General features: G+C 31.8%; 1 protein-coding gene across 14 annotated transcripts in view; it reads left to right on the top strand.

Moving 5' to 3' along the window:
* The first annotated feature begins 231 nt into the window (after positions 1–231).
* LOC140445556 (bone morphogenetic protein receptor type-2-like) overlaps positions 232–23702 on the top strand; it is an 872505-nt gene continuing 849034 nt past the window's right edge. For all 14 annotated transcript variants that reach the window (XR_011951417.1, XR_011951415.1, XR_011951416.1 and 11 more), the window contains exon 1: positions 232–517. The gene's annotated coding sequence lies outside the window, so the exon portion shown is untranslated. The remainder of the gene's footprint in view (positions 518–23702) is intronic.

Genomic DNA, 23702 nt, shown 5'->3' on the forward strand with positions numbered 1-23702 from the left:
ACTAGACTGCCACACCCGTTTTTTTTATTCAATTATAACCAAAACAAAACATTTAAAAAAAAATCGATCATTTTTTGACCATAATTTCAAAATTAATGTGTACGTTAAGCTGTAATAATGGGTTCGAGCGGTCTTGACTACGTCACACTCTTGGGCCAGCTGTCAAATGTCATGCGCAATATCATACCTTGTCTTATATTCATTGTACCATGTATTCAATGTACCATGGAAGAAGGCGGAGCTGAGATAGATCAAGCGATTCTGAATTTTGACACTTCTGATATGTGTTATGTGTATGTGATTTACTAATAAAACAGAAGTACGATGAGCGATAATAAATCCTTCAAAAACGAAATAATGTTCGATATATCCTAGAGCATTTTTATGCATCATAATCCAGTTCGAGATAGTGTCGAGTAGAAACCATAATAAGTTCAGTGTTGTGTTTGTTTATCTTAATCGTTAATAATATTTTTGGTAAAGTATTCCTGGGCTACCATAGAAACAATCAAATTAGGTATTGTTATTTATGCTTTTAATGTATTATACAAAGTTTTGATGTTGGTGCTTTTAAGTATATAGTATAAGTATATATATATATATATATATATATATATATATATATATATATATATATATATATATATATATATATATATATATATATATATATATATATATATATATATATATATATATATTATAAAATATTTTAGGCATCTAATTTAATTTATTGGCAGACAAAATTTAATTCGCCATTTAATCAAAAAAAAAAAAAAACAGGTTGGTTCGGTACATAGAGGGGTTTTCTCCTATAACGAGCCTACTATATGGAATTCGCGACAATAAAGTGGATACGCAAAGATATAAATAAAAAATTTGCCCTGCTTTATATAAATAAATACTTAATAATTAATTAAGGATAAAGGAAATAAAAATGTACTGAAACTGTTTATTGTTAAGTTAAATATTATTTTATGGTGGATTTAACCACAATTGATTGTACTGAGAATTACATTTGTTTTGATTTTTAGATTTCCAATTGGGAAATTGTTTTCAAAAAATTCTTCAATAAAATGATCACAAATTAAGATCATTCATAATTTTATTTTAAAGATTATTTCTGGATTTGAAATCAAAACAAATGTAAAATGTAATTCTTATTAGCCAACAATTGATTGTAAATATTAAAAATAATGATTAAACCACAATTATTGTGGTTAAATCCCATATGAAATAATATTTAAAATAAATAACTATTGAAGCATTTCAGTGATTATAGGCCAATTAAGTTAGGTTTTTTACTCCAAACAACTGTATTGATGAGTTTAACAGTTGAAATGTGTAATGAGATATTACAAAAAAGCTCTTATCTAGAGATTCATCAATTTTTTAGTGGAACTTTTTTTAAATAAACAATAATATAACATCAACTATTTTGCCACAAGATCCTATTTCCTATCTCCTCAATTCAAAAAAGTCTCGAATTCATTCTTTATAAAACCAGTTGATAAATCTGAGCTGATCCAAACAATCAGTAGTATCAAAAGTAAATCTTCCTGCAGTACTGATCAACTATCTATAAAAATTTTCTTAAATCTCACAAAAAATGTGTTGGAAGTCCTGGTTTCACTAATTAATGATTCCTTTGAAAAAGATATGTTTCCAGAGTGCCTAAAGACAACCATTATTATTCCTCTTCATAAGAGTGGTGAAAAATTGATTGTCTGCAACTAAAGATTTATTGCCTTACTACTGGTCCTAATAAAAATTATTGAGAGACATATAAAAGCCTGAGGTCCTTTCTCATTGAAAACAACATTTTATCACAAAGCCAGTTCAGCCTTTTATCTAATAAATGTACCAGTAATGCTATGTTTTCTGTTCTACATGAGGTCTATCAAGCACTAAACAATAATCTGTACACTGCCACTGTTTTATGTCAAAGTTTTTGATTGTGTAAATCAGGACATTTTGATAAAAAAACTAAATTTCTATAGAATTCGAGGTATTTCTTTAAATTGGTTCCAATCTTACTTGAGGAATAGGAAACAACTAGTTGGAGCTAATGGTACTGACTCTAATCACAAAAGCATTGTATGTGGAGTACCGCAAGGTTCAGTATTGGGTCCTCTAGTCTTCCTTATCTTTATAAATGACATTACTAACTTAAAAATTTATTAAAAAATTTTCTTTTTGCTGATGATACCAGTATCACCTGGAGGAACTCTAATGTTGCAACTTTTCATGCAACTATAACTTCTGATCTACTTAAAATAAAAACCTGGTCAGACTCTAATTTACTCTCTTTTAATGTGGATAAAACAGCATTATCCAATAAAGGAACTCTTCACCCCTTGCTTCTTAAGAACAGCCAGATCAGTATTGTTGATTCTGTAAAATTTCCTGGCATTTTTATAGACAGCAACCTTAAATTATCTCTTCATATCGACTTGTTAAGTAAGAAACTAGCCTCAGCCTGCTTTCAATAAGATCTGTTTCGAAGGAAATTAATGTAGCATCTTCCAAAATAGCATAATTTTGTTTGTTCAGGTCTCATCTTCAATATGGTCTTCCTTTTTGGAGTTCTAGTTCAGCTGCCCAATCTGATGTTATTTTTAAATTACAACAAAGAGCAATGTCTTCGAACTCAAAACATTTTCTTACAATGAATACAATTAGACTGAGGAATAATAACTAAAAATTTCTATATGATCCACTTTTGACAAATGACCAAAGAGCAATGTCTTCGAACTTGAGACATTTTCTTACACTGAATACAATTAGACTGAGGAATAATAACTAAAAATTTCTATATGATCCACTTTTGACAAATCAGTCTCTTCACAAAAAAAATTAAAGATGCAAGATAAAACATTGGAATTCTTATCATAGCATATTTTGAATATAGTCATTCTGTTGTCAAAAAATTAAGTTCAAGAAATTATTCCCTTCTGGGTGTAGCACTTCTAATGTCACTGAGTATATATATATATATATATATATATATATATATATATATATCTACGGCATAAAGTAGACTCCACCCATGTTAAAATTATGGTTCAAGTGAGCTCCGTGGTGAAGTGGACACCGATATACGGAGCTCACTTGACCATTCCATAATATTGGCTCTGTCGATTCGTTAACATGTATAGTTTCATAATTTTTAAAAATTTTGTAGAGTCCATAAGTACCCCTGTACCATAAATGTATATCGCTTAGTTCAAGTGTATATATTATAGGGGTCGTTCAGATCTTTTTCACTGTATATTGGAACCATCAGTATATCGGTTTAAGTAAGCTCCGATAGTTTGGCAACTATGCGATTAAGCCGTATTTTTTCAGCGTATATTCTAAACGGTTCATACAGACTCCTTAGTCCTTATTATTATCATTCATACGCATTACAGTATGTAATAGATATGTATACTATAAAATACCTGTTTTTGGTAGGTACATGCTTTTCTAAAAATAGCTTTATAGATACAAAAGGATTTCGTTACCAAGTTGGATGTTTTTTTCAAATGCGAAAATTTCCTAAAGCATTTTGTTAACGTTAGTATGTCTTTATACGTTGTATTTAAGAATCCGATTAATATGAACTTGTTTTATTTCATCCATTTATTGTTTTACGATATCTTGTAGCTTCTTTATTATTTTATTTCTGGTTTTGTTTGTATACTACATATAATTCTGGATAGGTTATCTTAAAATAAATATTTAAGTGCTAAAATAGATATTTTTGTGTACAAATGGATAGTAGTCCACAAAAAAGGGAAGAATGCTTAATTTATCTATCCAGAATATATCACTTTACCAATATTATGTCCTTCTGAATGGTTAGGTAATTTAGGGGTAATATGTAATTAAGATAAGTGGAGTTAGTGTCAAATTTGCAATGATCTTTATAAGCAATAGTTTACTGACTGTACTTTACATGTTCAGTTTAAATAATTAAACCTTGTCCCTCCAGAATAGAGCAATTTAAATGGCAAAGTCAACTAAGAAGGTGTGAAGAATCTTCTACCACCCCAAATTCACACAAGTTAACCGGTGTTTGCAGGCAAGAGTCCTCTCGAGGGTTCAGATGGCGAGGAGGAACTTATTTTTTTTTTTGGTATATCTTGCACATATGTTGATCTGGCCAGTTTTTTCTCGATTTTAGTCATAAAATCGGCTTGTATTAGTGGAGTACATGTTGCGAATCTAGATTTTGTTTCTTTCGTTCTTTAGCTACTTATCTTAGGATATTAGGTGTCTTGGTAGCTACGATATTGTAGAGCTTATGTATGGATGTGAGTCTTAATATCTGCTGAATTTGGATGAGTAATTTATAGCAAAATCTACATGTTAAGTATGTGTTGGTTTCATTCATACTGGCAAGGTACATTCGGCAGCAGAAGCATAGAATGCAAGCATTTACGTTTTAAGGGTGGAAGGATGTGCTTCTCATTTTTAGCTGACAAGTTTGCGGAGAATATTATTTCTAGTCCTCAGTGTGCCTTTTAGTTTTTAACAAAGTTCTGTGAATGACTAAGTGTAATACAAACTATCTTCAAGGTATTTATAGCAAGTCCAGAGTATAAGGATTTCATGACACTATTGGATGTTCAGATTTGTGAAAACGTCTGTGTTGGGGACATTAAAGTAGCACACCTGAGTTTTTCCGGGGTTTTGCATGATTTAGATTGTTCTCCACTTCAGCAACAAAAGTTTTTGGTTGTACAATAATAGATGTATCGTATACATAATAAAAGTCCTATTCTTTACTGGTATGGGTTGATGATTTGTGTACATGTTATACAGTGTAGGTGCCATTACGCTACCCCAAAGGAGACCGTTCTTCTGCGTTCTCCATCTGCTATTCTTACCATTGAGAAATACCAAAAATCTTCTGTAGTGTAGGCATACGCTAGTAAAACAAGTAAGTTTATTACCTAAGGAGATATCATATAAATTTTGAAAAAATGCCCTCTTATTTAAGGTGTCGTAAGCTGCAAATTGCTGCTTAGATTGACAAATACCACTCCTCATACCTGATATCTTTCGTACCCATCTTTGCTGTGTTGGGCAAGATTTAGTATTTGTGACGTACATGTTATAGCAACCTGTCTATGGCAACTTTTGTCTTTTAATTTGAGTTTTTCTTCTGTTTTACCTCTTGAGAAGTATTTTGTAAAGCTGACAAAATAAATATATTGACGATAGCTTTTGTGGTCGTTGGAGTTTTTGCCAGGTTTAAGCAAGGCAACAATTTTGTCTTTGCTTTGTTTGTCTGCAGACTTTGGATATCAGTAATTGTTGTATTTTTGGTCCAAATTTTATAATAAGCTTTGTGCTCAGATCTTCAGTCAGTACCGTACTATTCTTTATTATATACGTAGATAGTGGATCCAAACTCAACATCGTTAAAAGGTTCCTTCAGCTGACTGGTTTTGTCCTGTCTCATTTTAAGATTTTCTTTGCTTCTTTGCCGGCAGAGATAGCACTTTCACATTTATTATGTGATTTTCAGCGATCAGCTTAATACCAAATACCCTAGGTTTTGCCCTCTATGTATTTTCTGTACTAGAAATACGTCACATTTGTGCTAAGCGCATATGTCTGATAAGGTTAAGTAAAGTAAAGTGTCTTTATCTCTAGATATGCCCTAAATATTTATAGACATAATTAGAATAATTGATCCTAAAAAGGACCGATTTGACAAAAATCATATTGAACGGGTGATTCTGATTAGTCGATTAATTAATTATTCATTACCCAGGGTACGACTGATTACGGTGGTCTTATCTGTACTCAAATTTTCGTAAAGGCTTCTCTTTTGAACCCCATAAGAAATGGCTAATAACTTTTCATTAAAAATAATTTTACATACTGTTACTTTTCGACGATATTTCGAATCAGATTTGTATAGTTATAACTATAGTTAATATAGAGTCTCTTTGTGAAAAGTAAATGAGTTTGTAATATCGGTCACAACTGATATATGAATGATAAGGACATAAACGGCTAAAATAAGTGCACAGAATTTTAACTAAATATATCGACGCCATTGTTCAGGAGATGGATTTATCCCAGAGATTAAAGGTTACATGTATATTCCAGGTTCTATTTACATATTTTCATTACTAAAAAAGTATATTTAAAATAAAGGCTTTAAGATATATTTAGATTCTATGGAAATTAGAATCTATGGAAATTAGCAAATTAAAAAATACAGACATAATTCTGAATGACCAACTTGAGACAAACAGTTTCTCAAGTATTGCATATATTGTAAAGGTCATCGTCATAGTATAGTCAGAACGCGACAAGGTTCTATTGGCTTTTCTGCTTTTTGTCTCCTCATTCCTAATGAAAACTTAGCCACGTAAATAACGTTTTAAAAATTTATGTCAAAATTTCTGAAGTGCCTTTCCTAAGATAACTCTTTTTAAGCCTAGTTCGTTTGACTACATGTTATGGATTTGATAGTTCTCAACAGATAAGTATTGATTGTAGGTTGGATAGCAGTTGGATGTACAGGCATCTGTTGATAAATATGATGGGTCGGTAGGTAGTCCCATTATTCCCAAATCTGACCATATGTTACCTCCCCCGTTGATTCGTGGACGTCCTAAGGGCATTTTTTCTCTCGGGGCATTCTCCCAGTTTAACTTGGCAATGCAGTTATTAGAAAACCTTTGGATATAGCCAGCGTAAATTTGGCGTTGAGATTTAGTTTCTTGTATGACGTTGCTATCTTTATATATCTGTTTGACCTTGGCATTAGTTTCGGTTCGGTATTGGTTAGTATTCGGACCTTTGTAAGTTGGAAAATAATTCTGATGGCTTTTCTAGTAATCCTGATCTAATTAATACCTTACATTATCCTTACATTAATACCTTACAAGTTTTACTTACATTATTTTGTCAGCGTTCTCGTCACATTTTCAGTCAAAAGCACTGGATTAATCACTGTTTTATATATCCTGATTTTAGAGATTTGTATTAGACTTCTGGATTTAAAAGTGTTATATGGGTTATATGTACATCACTTAGCTACCTGAATATTCCATTTTATTTCTTATGTGACAGCGTTATCTACGATACCTAAAACTCTGTAATCTTTCAAAATTATATGGGTTTATTGTTACGTTATGCCCTACTCTACGTCCTCTCTCTTGTATGTTAAAGAAAATTTATTTAGCCCATTGCTATCAGATATTTTTATGGACCATCTAGAGACAAAGATTTCAAAACATCCCATATTCAAACAGTTTTTATATTGGTGGAGATACGTAGACGACGTACTGGTTTGTTTCACAGGAACTAACAGGCAATTCGACCAATTTTTATCGTATATTAATTCTCTTCATGGTCATATTGAATTTACAATAGAAACAGAACAAAATCAATCCATAAATTTTTTAGATTTAAAAATTATCAGACTTAAAAACAAACATGACTTCTCCATATTTCATAAACCTACCCATACTGACACAACTATTCACAATTCATCATCCCATCCCACACAACATAAACTGGCAGCCTAAAATAGTATGTTACATAGATTAACGGAAATTCCGATGTCAAAATATAATTTTGAGACAGAATTAAATATCATTAAGCAAATAGCACTAAACAATGGATACAACGAACAAACAATTATTAAAATGTTAAATCAAAAACTACACAAGGAAGCCGTGAACTTAGTATTTCCACCACTAGAGAAAAAACCCAGTACCTTCTGCTCGATTACATATACAGGCAAAATATCAACAAAAATAGCCAAACACATAAAAAAGAAAGGAATAACACCAGCTTTCAAAACAAATAACAACCTAGGCAAATATATTAAAAACAACAAGAGTCAACATAAAAAACACTTACACAGTGGTGTGTACAAACTTAGATGTGGCGACTGCCCAAAAACTTACATTGGTCAAACGGGTAGAAATTTTAATAAACGAATAGCAGAACATAAAAGGGCTTTCAATAATAGAAAAACAGATTCTACATACGCACTTCACCTTCTAGATCATAATCATTCTTTTAATGACGAATTTAAAATTCTCCACATTCAAAATAAAGACCTTAACAGTTCAACAAACAGCTCTCCCCTCCTCAACCTATTTCATTAGAATCTATAAAGTGTAAACCCATGCCACAAACATCACTTGAGAAAGGCAATCGGCCGAAACAGCTCTAGTGATAAGAATTCAAAATAAATCTTGTGGAAGTTTTGAAAACAAAGTTTTCAGTGTTTTAGTGTTATATAAAATAAATTGCCATAAAGTAACGGTCGAATCCATCAATTATTCAAAATTTATTTAATTTTTTCATTACTTACTATCAGACCGTTTTTTGCTGCTAATAGCATTATTTTATAGCATTATAATATTTAATCTATGGATCAAATCCGGATAGCAAATAGATATTTTTCACTTTCTCGGAGAAATAATATTCTAAAATACAAAATCCTATTAAATTGCCAAAACCTTTCTTGCATATTATATTTACTTATGAGGGACAGCAGCAATATCAGTACCATAATAAGGCGTATAGTCCTGGACTGGCTAATCGTTGGATAATTGGAAGCATGAGTGTAGCCGTTTTAATGTTTTCGGGACTGCTACCTGGTATCGGGGAGCAGAGATATCAGTACCAAGTAAGTGCATATAGGAATTGTTGCTTGAATTTTATTATTATTAAACAGCACTATATTTCCTAGTAAAATCGTCATGACTTTACAGTAAGACAAATTTTTGAACGTTGGTTATGGAAACATCATGTACATACCACCGGATTCCCTACGTCGACATTCAGCAAAATCCTTTTAATAATGATACGGGAGTAAAAATATAAATATCTGGGAGCTTACATCAACAAAGAATTAGATCCAGACTAAGAAATCAGGATACGAATAGAAATGGCAAGGGCAGCGTTCTTAAAATTCAAGCAATTGTTCTGTGACAAAAATCTGAATACTGCGCTGAGACTGAGGTTTGTTAAATGTTACGTCTGGTCTTAACTATTGTACGGAGTAGAAATATTTACGGTAAAAGCGCAAATAGTTAAGAAGCTTCAAGCCTTTAAATTTTGGATATACCAGAGAATGTTGAGAATTCCATGGACTGCCAGGGTCACCAATGAGGAAGTGCTGAGAAGGATGGGTCGAGACAAAAAATTGTTGAGAACAATAAAAGTACGCAGGACTGCATACCTGGGACACATACTAAGGAATATAAAGTCGGCATAGGAAGAAGAAGAATGATACGCTAAACAAGAAAAAAACAGAGATGAAGATAGGCGTAAAAAAACTCTGTGTTATAAAACACTTGAATAAAATACAGATTCTCGATTCAAATACTCAAAAATTTAATGAACAGCTTACTAAAATAGAAATAACGTCTATTTAAAATGCAATCCATTAATGGTTCAAGGTACAAAGCAGTCCTAGCATCTGCTAATGATATTGATCTTATAAGAATCTCTCTCCCGTCCGCAAACGACATCTTCAACAATGTGTAGAGAGCACTAGAAATGTTTCACTTAAAATCAACAAAATAAAAACCAAATACAAGCGAATCAACAGAAGAAAGCAATTCAATACATCTAGATAGAATATTAAAGTCAACAACTATAATTTCGAAAGTATGGAACACTTTAAATATCTTAGATTAATAATCACGGTTAATAATAATGTCACTAAAGAAATACAGAGCATAATTCACTTCAGACCTATTTTAATACATGGATGCGCATCATGGACAATGACTAAAACAAATAAGGAATAACTCCGAATATTTGAAAGAAAAATAATAAGAAAACTTTTTTAACCTCATTATTATATTGCTATAAATCCGTATAGAATAAGAACACATACTAAATAAAGGAAGCTCTTATAACTATATTGTTTAGGAAAATAAATCGCTTAAGGTAGATCGGACACATGCATAGACGCCAAGATGTCAAACTTGGTTAAAAAACGTAAACTAATTTTTGAAACCAAATTCAGTATTTTGCTTTAATATGTGCCTTCTAAGAATTGCAAGGCAAAACAGACGTTGATAAAGATGTTATTAGAGACATGGGGAATCTAAAAATTGCATTCCACAACATATCTCATCAACTAAGCAAAATTCTTAGCGAATTGGTTTCTAGTACTCGTACAGAGTATATCGGAATAAAAAAGGAAAAAGACAGTTAAGCAAGAAGAAGAGTGCAAGAATTTACGTTTTAAGGGTGAAAGGATGTGCGCACCATTTTTAGCTGATAAGCTTGCGGAGCATACTATTTCTGGTCCTTAGTTTGCCTTTTAGTTTTAAACAAGATTCTGTGATTGACAACGTGCAACATAAACTATCTACAAGGTATTTATAGGAAATTCAGAGTTCAAGGATTTCATCACACTATTGGATGTTCAGTTTTGTGAAAGCGCCTGTGTTGGGAAAATTGAAGGAGCGCTCCTAAGATTTTCGGGGTTTGGCTTAAAATTAAATCGTAGTTTATTTTTATTATATTTAAGGCATCTATTAAATTTTTTTACATGCCCGGTGGGGGAGACAACAGCGCGTTGTGCGAAATAAAAGTGTTAAACATTTTTACCAGTGTTTATTCCGATTTTTGAGGTAATAGTGAGAAATAAAATCCAAACTATACGTGAAAAATTGTATGAGGACATAAACTCTCTGCAGTGCAAAGAAAATTGGCAAAAAGTGACCTGTAAGTAAGTTTTAAAACATTTTATTGTATTCAAAACAAAACGACATTTAGAAATTCCAGTTCTTTTAATAACAGATAAGAAGACAAGTCTTGATCAAATTGAATGCGACGTTGCCGGTTATCCAAAAAGTTTCAAAAATCCAAGAAAGGAAATCCGCTAATTAATAATATTAACTAAATAAACAAAATTTAGAAGAAATAAAATATTTAATAAATTTAAATTTCATACTCAATTATTGCTTGAGAAGTTCTAGAGCTTCTGACGGGTTGACCGGAGAACTAGAACTTACCGCTTGCTATAATATAGAGTAAAAAATACATAAAAAAGAAATAAAAATGGATAGCGATGATGACTACACCTCAGAAGACAATAAAAAAAGAAGTCGAAAGGAAGATGATGAAGATATTTTCAACAAGAGCAAGAAACTTACCAGAACACCAACCAAACAACAGAAAGATGAAAACAAAATAGATCAGCTTTTAAAAATGATGCAAAATTTAACAGATCAAACAAAACATCTAACAACGGAGGTAAAAGGAATAAAAGAAGAACAACGAGAATATAGAAATGACCTCAGAGAATTAAAAAAAGAAATAAATGAATTCAAACAAAGTAACCAACAACTAAAAAAGGAAAATGATGAAATGAAGCAGGAACTAAAGATAGTGAAAATGAAGGTAGAACAGCTCGAGAAAGAGAGAAAGGCTAACAATGTTATTGTCCAGGGTCTACCGATGGATACAAATAACCCAAATGTAGTCAACGAGATTATGGCAAATTTCGTGGAAAAAGAATTAGGCATTAAAGTAGAAATAGAAGATGCTTATAAAATAGGCGACAAAACATGTCTTGTAAAACTAAAAAACAGAAATGAAAAAATTAAAATCATGAAGAACAAAAACAAACTAAGGGCATCAAAGCCAGAAATATACATCAATAACGATCTAACGCAAGAAGAGATGAAGATCCAACAAGAAATACGGAAAATTGCAAAATTTCAACAAGAAAAAGGTATGAACACCAGAGTAGGTTATCAAAAATTAAATATTGACGGGGCTATATGGAAATGGAACAAAGAGAAGAATGAACTGGAAAAGGCAAACCAAGACACGCCAAAAAACCGATAAAACAACAAATATCGTACACACAACAAAAAGCGGAAACGAAAATGACAAAGGAAAAGGACATGAATAGATTAGATAAGATAAAACAGACGAGCAGGAAAAAATATAATAGAAAAATGAAAAAACGCGATGAACTAAAAATAAGTACGTGGAACATCAGAACAATGCTTGAACCAGGAAAAATGCAGGAGATTGTCTCAGAACTAGAAAGATACCAAATTGATATTGCAGTGATTCAAGAAATTAGATGGGCAGGTCAAGGAGAAATAAATAAAAAAAACTACACACTACAGTATTCGGGACATGGAAAACAAGGTCAATATGGAGTTGCTTTCATAATTATGGGAAAAATAAAAAATAACATTATGCAATTTAAACCAATAAATGAACGTATGGCTTACCTGAGAATTAACGCCAAACCATTTAATATATCAATCATAAACGTATATGCTCCAACTGAAAGTGCTGCTGCGGAGGAAAAAGACAAAATGTATGAGGAACTTGAACGAGAAATGGAGAATTTACCTAGAGAAGACACAATACTGGTAATGGGAGATTTTAACGCCCAAGTAGGTAAGGAAGACTACATTAACCAAGTAGCAGGTAAACACACATTACACGAAAAAACAAATGACAATGGTCAAAGATTATGTAACCTAGCAGCTAGTACCAATATGATTATCATTAGTACAAATTTCGAACATCCTAAATACCATAAAGTAACATGGATTTCCCCAGACCAAAAAACATGGTCCCAAATAGACCATATTCTGATTACAAGAAGGAAACAAACATCGGTTACGGACGTGAGAACTTACAGAGGTGCGCATGCAGACACAGATCATTTTATGGTGACTGCAAAGGTAAAACAAAAAGTCAAAAGAACTCTAAAAAACACGACAATGAAAGACAAATGGTACGTAGAAAAACTGAATGCTCCAGACATAAGGATTAAGTATGCTGATGACATGAACAAAAAACTAAAGGAACAGTGTAAATATACAAAGGATATAGAAACAGAATGGAGAAATTTAAAAAAATGTATAAATGAAACAGCGGATGTACACATAGGAATAAAAAGAAACAAAAAAAAACAAGAATGGTATAATGAAGAATGCCATAACATGCTAAAAAAGAAGATAGAAATTAGACAAATGTGGATAAGAACAAATAGACAGGATTATAGGGAAGAATACAATAGAATAAGGAATGAATGTAAGAAAAAAATAAGGAAAATTAAACGTGCCTGGTTAGATGATAAGATAAAAGAAATAGAAAAAGAAAGTAAGAACAGAAACACAAAAGCATTTTATAAGAAAATTAGCGAGCAAAACAAAACTTTTAAAGGAAAGATAAAAGGCATAAAAGATAAAAATGGAAAAGTATCAGAAAATGATGAAGAGTATAAAGAAATTTGGACTCACTATTTTAAAGAATTATTAACAGAGCAAGAAGATCAAGACCTAAATGAAAACGTAGAAGAAGAGACAATGATGTTAGGAAACCAGCTAGAAAGACCAACAAAAGAGGAAGTTGAGGAAATTATAAATAGCAGCCGTAATGGTAAATCTTCAGGATCAGACGGGATCAATATGGAACTTATAAAATATGGTGGTGAAGAATTAAAAGAAAAACTGTACAATTTAATAAAAGACATATGGGACGAAGAAAAAATGCCGGAAGAATGGAACAAAGGACAAATTATCACGATTCATAAAAAAGGAGACCAACAAATGTGTAATAACTACAGAGGACTGACGCTATTAAACACAGCATATAAAATTATGTCGACCTTAATACATCGAAGACTGACCAACGCTATGACGAATATCATAGGACACTATCAATGCGGATTTATTAAGGGAAAGTCTACAACAGATGCCATACATACAGTTAAACAAATTATGGAAAAAGCTCATGGATATAAAATAGAAATTGAACTGCTTTTTATAGATTTTCAGCAAGCATTTGACACAATAAAAAGATCAAAATTAATGGTAGCTCTGAAAGAAATGGGAATACAAAACAAATTAAGACGATTAATAAAAATGACAATGAGTAGAACTGTAGTGAGTATAAAAACTCAAGTAGGAGACACAGAAGAATTTGTCATAAATAAAGGGGTTAGACAAGGAGATTCGTTATCAGCAACCCTGTTTAATCTTGCCCTGGAATACATCGTCAGGAAAATAAACAAAGGTACCCTTAGAACTAGAGAAGGACAAATAATAGCATACGCTGACGATATTGTGCTAATAACAAAAAATAGAAAAACAATGGAAAAAATGTTAAATGAAATGGTAACAGAAGGAAAAGTAATGGGATTAAAAATAAACCAAGAAAAAACAAAAATAATGAGATTTGATAAAAACTTCGAAAACAAAAAGGTTAGACTAGGCGAATACATTTTTGAAGAAGTCGAAAAATTTAAGTACTTGGGAATATTAATAACAAACAATGGAGAAAGAGAAACAGAAATCAAAGAAAGGATTATTACAGCAAATAAGACCTTCCATGCAAATAAGAAATTACTAAAAAATAAACTATTGAGTAAGAAATCGAAAATGAAGGTATATAAAACAATAATTCGACCGACGATGATGTATGCAGCCGAAACCCTCAGCATGACAAAAAAACAAGAGGAAAACCTTAGAATACAAGAAAGAAAAATACTAAGAGCAATACTGGGACCAATAAAAATAAATGAAAATGAATTTAGACAAAGAACGAACCTTGAGCTACTGGAAGAAATTAAGGAAGATATAGTGTGTAAAATAAAACAACAAAGAGCAAAATGGCTAGGACACGTATGGAGATCAGGACCAACTACGACGATATTCTCAATATTGGAATGGACACCAGCTGGCAAAAGAAGACGTGGAAGACCAAGATCTACATGGTTACAAGAAGTTGTAAATGATCTCAACAAGGCGGGCATACGACAGTGGAAAGGAAAAACCAGAGATAGGACACAATGGAGAAAAATAACTGAGAAAATTAAATAAGGAACATGAGGACTGATCTACCTCAAAACATAGATCTAGAGAGCGTAAGCGGCGTAACCCCTAAAGGGGTGTTTAGCCACATATATATATATATATATTAAATTTTTTTCCGCTGCAGCAACAAAAGTTTTTAGTTGTACAATGTATCGTCTACATGAAAATCCTAGTATCTACTGGTATCTGTTGATCATTTGTGTAAATGCAATACAGTGTAGGTGCCATTACGCTACCCCAAGCGAGACCGTTTGTCTGCGTTCTCCATCTTACCATTGAATGATACGAAAAATCTTCTGTTCTGTAGATATACGCGGATAAAACGATGTTTACAGTTTGTCATACAGTTTTTGGAGAAATGTCCTCTAATTTAATGTGTCGTAGGCGGCATTTAGGCGGCAATAAAAATAAATAAGCAAGAAGAATATAAGTGAACCATATTTAAAATAAGTGACAGAAAAAAGAATATTATATATACATTTACTTCTAAATTAAAAATAAAATACTCGTATGCCTGACAACGAAAGATACAAAAACAAAATAAATATAAGTTGAAAATAACGATAGCTAAGCGATAAAGTATTTTTTAAAACAATAAGACCGAACATATTATATGTAATAATTGTAATAGATATGTTGGCTAGAATCAAATTACTATAAAGTCACCGAAATATTTTATCTGAGTAATGACTCACTACTGATTGCTACGTTACGTTATACGATACATTTATAGTTAAAAGCGAAATTAGGTGTTATGCCTTCTTATTATTTTAGTATCTGTTATAAGTGTATCCATGTGTATATGTGTTTCTAAAGTATAGTAGGATATTGAATTCCGTACATTTAAAAATATAAATATTGAAATTAGACAGTAAAAAATTATAATTTTAAGATTGATTTATAAATTATTATAATTTAAATTTTACTACTTTATGAAACAAATATTGTACATCATAAACTGTATCAATCGAAACATCGGAACGTATATTTATATAATAAATTTTTCAGTGTCAATGCTTAAAAAAATACTAATAAATAAAAATGGACACTTGCCTTTTCCAAGCTTATAACAGACACTAACTTAAGTTTAAAAATAAATAAAGCAAGTAATATAAATTACCACCATAAAATATTTAACTACATTAACCAAGTATTTGTGAAATTTCGGGATGACTAAATTGATTGATATTTAAATAAATTTCAAGTTCCAAAACGTACCTGCTGTAAATTTTAAAAATCTACGACTAATCAAATTATTGGCAACATCGGAGGAGTTTAGTTGTGTACGCGGAAAAATTTTTACGGATCCCAAAAGTGTTTTAACCTATTTCGGAGTCCATTTAATCCTACGTGTTGGTCGGAGTCTACATCAAGCGCTACCCAGATAATAATATACACGGTGTATATTCGCCTAGAGATAGTAGAATACCGTTTTAGTACGGGGCCCACATTAACCGCTAGATCTATATATATATATATATATATATATATATATATATATATATATATATATATATATATATATATATATATATATATATATATATATATATATATATATATATATACATCTAGCGGTTAATGTAAGCTCCGTTCTAAAACGGTATTATACTAACTCCAGTAGAATATACACCGTGTATTTTATTATCTGAGTAGCGCTTTATGTAGACTCCGACCAACACGTAGGATTAAGTGGACTCCACAAAAGGATAAACCATTTGTGGGATCCGTATTTACGATATTGCATATACTTCTAAACTCCTGCGATGTTGCCAATAATTGTATTAGTAGTAGATTTTCAAATTTTACAGCAGGTACATTCTGGAACTGGAAATTTATTTAAATATCCATTAATTTAATCATGGAGGAATTTGAGGACTATTTGGCTAATTTATGTAGTTAAATATAAATTGTTAACCGACATATACCTTTATTTTACTTTTTAGTTTTAATAAACAAGGCGGTAATTTATATTACTTGTTTTATATATTTTCAAACATAAGAAAGTGTCTATTATAAACGTGGAAAAGTTAAGTTTCCATTTTTATTAATTAGTATTTTTTATTAAAAGGCATTGTCACTAAAACATTTAGTTCATAAATGTACGTACATCGGATAGAGTAATCGTGTAACAGTTTATGAAAGTAGAAGCCCCTTCGGTAGGACTATAATGCTTGTTTTCCTATTAATATAATTAAAGAAAACTCAAACAACAGGAAGATCTTTGTAATTTTTGGATTCCTGCAGTTTAAGACACGCAATGTTTGTTTTATAGCGTAGTTGAATTTAAACTACAATAATTTATAAATCTATCTTTAATAACATACTTTTTTACTGCCTAATTTCAATAGATATGTCGATTTTTAATTAAAATATTTAATGCATTAAAGTCGCGTAGAGATTTTCACTAAACATTTAATTTTAAAGCTATTATTCTAAAAGTCCAAAAAAAAGTATAAAAGTCTAGGGAATTCAATATCCCACTATGGATTTCTTTTATAGATTATCGTAAAGCGTTCGACAGAGTCAAATGGATACACTTATGACTGATACTAAAAGAATTAGGTGTACAACAACACCTAATTTTGCTTATAACTGAACTGTACGAAAACACTACTGGACCATTTAAACTAACATTAAAAGAAGATTGAAAATCAAAACGAAATATAAGTATCTGGGAAAAATTTCTCAAACGATATTAATATTAAAAGGGACTTTAAAGAGCATCTGATAAAGCATGCTAAACCTTAAGGCGACTAAACCACACAAAATGGTTATTTGAGAAAAATTATAGCTCGTTCCAGAAAGAATTGTAAATATAAACATTAATGTAGATTAACAAGAAACGCTGAAGAAAAAAACAGTAGCGGTTAGCCTAAATAAAGAAAGGCAAAAAGAAGATGTAATTTGATGTTTTGAAAAAATCTGATCCGAAAACTGTATGAAAAACATCTCATAGTATAGACATAGAGCGCGGCGGTGCCTCTGCCGTCTGGCGGCCTATATCGGAAACTTTTACTACCATTTGACTATTTGTGTACAATTTTGTGTATGGTTAAGTGGCACACCACAAAAAGTGTTTTTATTTTCTCTTTTGTTCAACAATTAAAATGTATTGCTATACTTCTAGATGTTCCAATACAATAAAGGATAATAAACATAAAGCACAGGGTAAAAATTTTTATTATTTTCTATGCGCTAGTTATTATAAACACATAAGCTATACTACAATTAAAAACTATGACCACTATGAAAAATATACGGTAGACTATGACTACATTTGTGCTTTAGAACTATAGTGAGAACAAGATAAAAATCTAAATTCCTTCATAATTATATTAACGAGAAGTTTATAAAACTTTTGTTCGTTATCAGTAAGAGAAAGCGCATTTCAGAATATATTATGAAAAATGTTGTTGATATTACAATATCAGATGATAGGAATACAAAAATAAAAAACAACTTACCTTTTCAAAACAACAATCAATCACTTCATTTTATCACGAAAAATTTAAAAATTGCAATGTAATTGAACCCATTTTGCGAGCTATAGTTACATTGATACTTATGTGGCAATTAGCTGTAAAGTCATTAGTCTTTCGCGTCGTATCATATTTTCCTAATATTTTTGTAGGCAAGCGGTTTAGTTTGTGTAATATAATATCCCCAATTCGTCTCATAATATTTAGTTTTCAAAACAGCTGTTAATAATTCGTTCACATTTTTTAAAGCTCTTTGCAATACCTACATTTGAAAATAAGTCGACAGTAAGTTCTGCCATGGTATTTCATAGTTTTATTCTTATGATTATATCAGTGTTTGTTTAAAATCTATAAATAACTAGTTTAATGTTTTTTTTTTGTATTCCCAACATTTCTAATTAACTGCCTAATAGTCAATAATTGATTATTCACTTAATCGTTCCAGGTGTATTAGAAAAAATATTGTATATCCTAATAATTAATAGATATATAGCTTATATATAGCTTATATCGCTATAGTTTGTGCAGTACATTTTATTATCCCTTTTGTGTATGGTATGCTTTTCAGCAAGTTGGTACTTGCTCTTACTTCTAAATTGACAGATCAGCTGTTTAACTGCCTGTACTGAACTTTCTTCTTCATTTTGAAAATATATATAAAAATTAATAAAACTCTGACATACCGTTAATTAAAATATTGGATACCCTATACTATTCAATCAACGGAAATACTAAGATCACACGGGGAGAATCTGTCCCTATCTAATTAGCCTTTTTCGGTCCATCTTTGGACATAGGCCTTCCCAATCCTTTTCCATTCTTCTCTGTCTGTCGGTATAGTCATCCACCTAGAGCCCACGTGCTTCTTGATATCATCTGCCCATCTCATTTGGGGCCTTCCTCTGCTTCGTTTATATTCCCACGGTCTCCAACTTATAAGAATTTTGTTCCATCGGTCTTCTTTTTGTCTTATATTGTGCCCGGCAAATCTCCATTTCAATTTTGCAACTTCTTGTCTAACATCCCTCACTTTTGTTTTCTCTCTTATCCACTCGTTTCTCTTTTTATCCATTAGTCTTATGTGCAACATTTGTCTTTCCATTGCTCTTCGGGTTTTTATGGTTATGTCCATGTTTGCTTTTGTAAATGTCCACGTTTGAGAACCATAAGTTAGAACAGGGAGTACGCATTGATTGTATACTTTAGTCTTAAGATGCTGTGGATATCTTTTGTTTTTAAGAATGTAGCTTAGTTTGCCAAATGCCGCCCATGCCAGTCTAACTCGTCTTTTTATCTCTGCTGTTTGGTTTTCTTTGTTACGTTTTATAGTTTGACCCAGATATATATAATCCTGAACTTGTTCTACTTCATCTTGTCCGATCCTCATTGTGATGTTTTCATCTGTATTTGTTATAATTTTGGTCTTGCTGTAATTCATAATAAGGCCTATCTTTCCAGCTTCTACGTCCAGTTCTTTCATCATTTCAAATAATTCTTCTCATTTATCTGTTATCAATGCGATGTCATCAGCGTATATTAGATGGTTCAAGCGTTGTCCACAAATTTTTATACCTTTTTCTTCCCATTCTAATCTTTTAAAAATATCTTCCAGAGCCTGATTGAAAAGTTTCGGTGATATTGTGTCTCACGCCTCTATTTATTTGTATTGATTTTGTTTATTCATATCCTTTAATTGTTGTTTTGGCTTCCTTATATATATTGGCTATTAGTTCCGTATATCTGTGGTCAATTCTGCTGTTAATCAAAGAACTTTTCACTGCCCAATGTTCGACACTGTCGAAAGCCTTTTCGAAATCTATGAACGCTATATATAGAGGAATATGGTATTCATTTGCTCGTTCTATAAGTATTTTCATACTTAGTAAATGGTCACTTTTGCTGAATCCCTTTCTAAAACCAGCTTGTTGGGTATCCATCGAATTTTGTCGTCAATCTATTGGTTAAAATTTTTGTTGGGAGTTTATACATTACATTGAGGAGTGTTATGAGACGGTAGTTTTTTATGTCTGCTTTATCCCCTTTCTTGTGTAGGATAATGGTTACGGATTCCTTCCAGTTGTTTGGGATTCTTTTTTCTTTTAATATCTTGTTAAAAAGGGAATGTAGAGTGTTAATTACCACTTTTCCACCATATTTCAGCGTATCTGCAGTTATTCCATCTTTTCCAGGCGATTTGTTGCTTTTCATTTCTTTCAATGCCTTCTTTATTTCTGATTTGCTTATTTCTTCCCTATAGCTCTGAGTTGACATTTTTTACTTTAGCCTTAAGTTGGTTTTTAATTGTTTCTGGTGGTTCCTTTTTTGTTTTGTATAGTTCTGAGTAGAAATGGTGGATAATATTTATAATGTCATCTTTAATGTTTGTTTCTAGTCCGTTTTCATCTTTTATTTTGTTTATTTCACACTTACCTAATTTCGGTCTTAAGCATTTCATATTTTTGTTGTTTTGTATTACCTTTTCTATTTTTATTTCTTGTTCTTTTCTCTTATTTTCTCTTATCATTCTGCTTATTGTTTTATTGATTTCTACATATTCTATAGCGTCCTTCTTTTATCCATAAGCTTCTTTGTTTCTGTTGATATATAGTTGTTCTTTTTTAGATCCTTTTTTGCTATTTCTTTTCCTGAAGTAATCATCGTTGCTGTAAGTATGTTGTCTATTTCATCTATATCTTTGTCATCACTGTCTAATTTTTAAGTAAGTTGTTGTTTTAATAGGTCTTTGTATATCTCTTTATATTGCCCTAGTTTGTTTCTATCTACTAGATCCCAGTTTTTAATTATTTTTCTTTTTATTTCATAGTTACCGTCAATACTAATTTTTGCTCTGACCAACCAGTGATCGCTACCTGTTGTGAATCTGTTAAGAACTGTTACATCTTTAATGATATATCGTTCCGTGGACAGTATGTAGTCGATCTCATTTTTTGTGGATCCATTAGGGCTGATCCATGTCCACTTTCGTTGGGGCTTCTTTTTGTAAAAGGAGTTCATTGCGTATAGATGCTTTTCTTCTAGGTAGTTCATCAAAGTAGCACCTCTATCATTTCTCTGACCATACCCGAAATCTCCTATTTTAGTTTCTTCCTTGTTTAGTTTTCTACCCAGTTTGGCATTGAAATCTCGAATTACTAGTATAAGACGATTTTTATGTTCTTCCATAGCCTTTGATATATCTTCATAAAATAGTTCGATATCTTCGTCATCATAAGCTGTCATGGGGGCATATACCTGGATAATTTTAATTGATGTTCTTCTTATTTTAAGTATGACATAGGCTGTATTCGGGTTTCTTCTTTTCGTCGAGTTTCTGATAGGCCTATGATATCTCATTTTATGTTTGTTAATTCTTCTTCCAATTCATGTACTTTTTCATCCGTAGACATTGATCTAATTATGTATGTCCCTATTGACAGGTTGACGGATTTTTTTTTATTTATGTTGTGTTCGTCTTAGTGGGTTTTTGTTTTTATCTATCAAAAGCGAATTATTGCGTCTCCCAGATACCGCGAGGCAGATCTTTGAGGTGTGGGATAATATTATGGGTTATTTCTGGTTTCATCATAATTTACACCGAAATTACTAACAAGAGAGTTCTCTTACTTCCACATGTTCAAATTGATATATAGTACCAACAGATGCTAGTTATATACCATCAGTACTAATAAAATGAAAACTATCAAATTAATGTCAATTTCATTGAATAATCAAAACAATCGAATATATATACCAAAACAACACAATAAAAGTAAAAGTAGAAGAAGAACTAACCGACCCTATTGAAGCTGGTAATGGGATAAGACAGGGAGATTTAATGAGTCCTCTATTGTTCAACCGGATTATGGATGAAATATTAAAAAAGTAAGAAATAAAAGAGGATACCAAATGGGAGAAAAACAAATTAAAATAATCTGCTATGCAGACGACGCAATACTATTCTTTCAAAGTGAAGATGATTTACAACGTTCTTCTTCTTCTCGTGCCACTCCTAGCGGAGATTGGAAATCATCATGGCCACTGCGACTTTGTTAGCAGCGCGCCTAAAAAGTTCAATCGAACTACACCCGAACCATTCACGTAGATTACGAAGCCACGATATTTTTCTTCTTCCCACACTTCTTTTGCCCTTAATTTTGCCCTGCATGATATTTCTTAAAAGTTCGTACTTTTCACCTCTCACAATGTGCCCCAAGTATTCCATCTTTCTAGTTTTTATCTCATTTAGAATTTCGCATCTTTTGTCTAAAGTTTGGAGTACTTGCGTGTTAGTGACGCGGTCCATCCATGATATTCTGAGAATGCGCCTATAGCACCACATCTCGAAAGCTTCGATGTTTTTTGTGGTCAACTGTTTTAGTGTCCAAGCCTCTACTCCATACAACAGGGTAGAAAAGACATAACACCGCAGCATTCGTATTCGTAACTTTATATTGATATCACGATTGCAAAAGAGTTTGCGCATTCTATTAAAGACTGATCTAGCGATTTCTATTCTACATCTAATCTCTTTTGTTTGATCAGTATCGTCTGTGATCCAAGCACCTAGATATTTATAACAGGACACACGCTCAATCGTTGTATTGTCTATTACAAGATTAGCTCTGATGTTCTTTGATTTCGTGATTACCATAAATTTAGTTTTTTTCAAATTAATTTTCAAGCCGTAACTGTTACAGTATATATTGAGACTTTGAACGAGATGTTGTAGTTCTACTAGCGTTCCCGTTAGGAGAACCGTATCGTCAGCATACCTTATATTGTTGATCGTCTCACCATTTATTATCAGACCAAGATCTTCTTCCTCGAGTGCTTGTTCACAAATAGCTTCACTATACAGATTAAATAAAAGTGGCGACAAGATGCATCCCTGCCGGACTCCTCGACGGATTTGAATTTCTTCTGTTAGCCTACCCTCAACCTTCACATTTGCTGTTTGATTCCAATATAGGTTGCATATAATTCGAATATCTCGGCTGTCTATATTTTTCTTTATTAGAATTTGTCTTAGTGGTTCATGTTGTACTTTGTCAAAGGCCTTTTCGAAATCAATAAAGCAGGTGTAAATTTCTTGGTTCATGTCTAAGCATCTCTGTGAGAGAACGTTCATTGCAAACAGAGCCTCCCTTGTACCCAGCCCTTTTCTGAAAACGTATGCTACACCGTATATGCTATGTAATACTAATACACCGTATAAACGTATGCTACACCGTAACGTATACTATTTACAACGTATGCTACACCAATTTCATATAACCGCCAGAAAATTTAACATGTTAATTTCCTCAAAAGAGACAAAATGCATGGTTACAACAGCAAGTTTACTAATATGTTAATTGGAGTTTTAAGGTCAGATAATAGAACAAGT

Source organism: Diabrotica undecimpunctata, chromosome 7, assembly GCF_040954645.1.
Source record: "Diabrotica undecimpunctata isolate CICGRU chromosome 7, icDiaUnde3, whole genome shotgun sequence".
Taxonomy (NCBI): domain Eukaryota; kingdom Metazoa; phylum Arthropoda; class Insecta; order Coleoptera; family Chrysomelidae; genus Diabrotica; species Diabrotica undecimpunctata.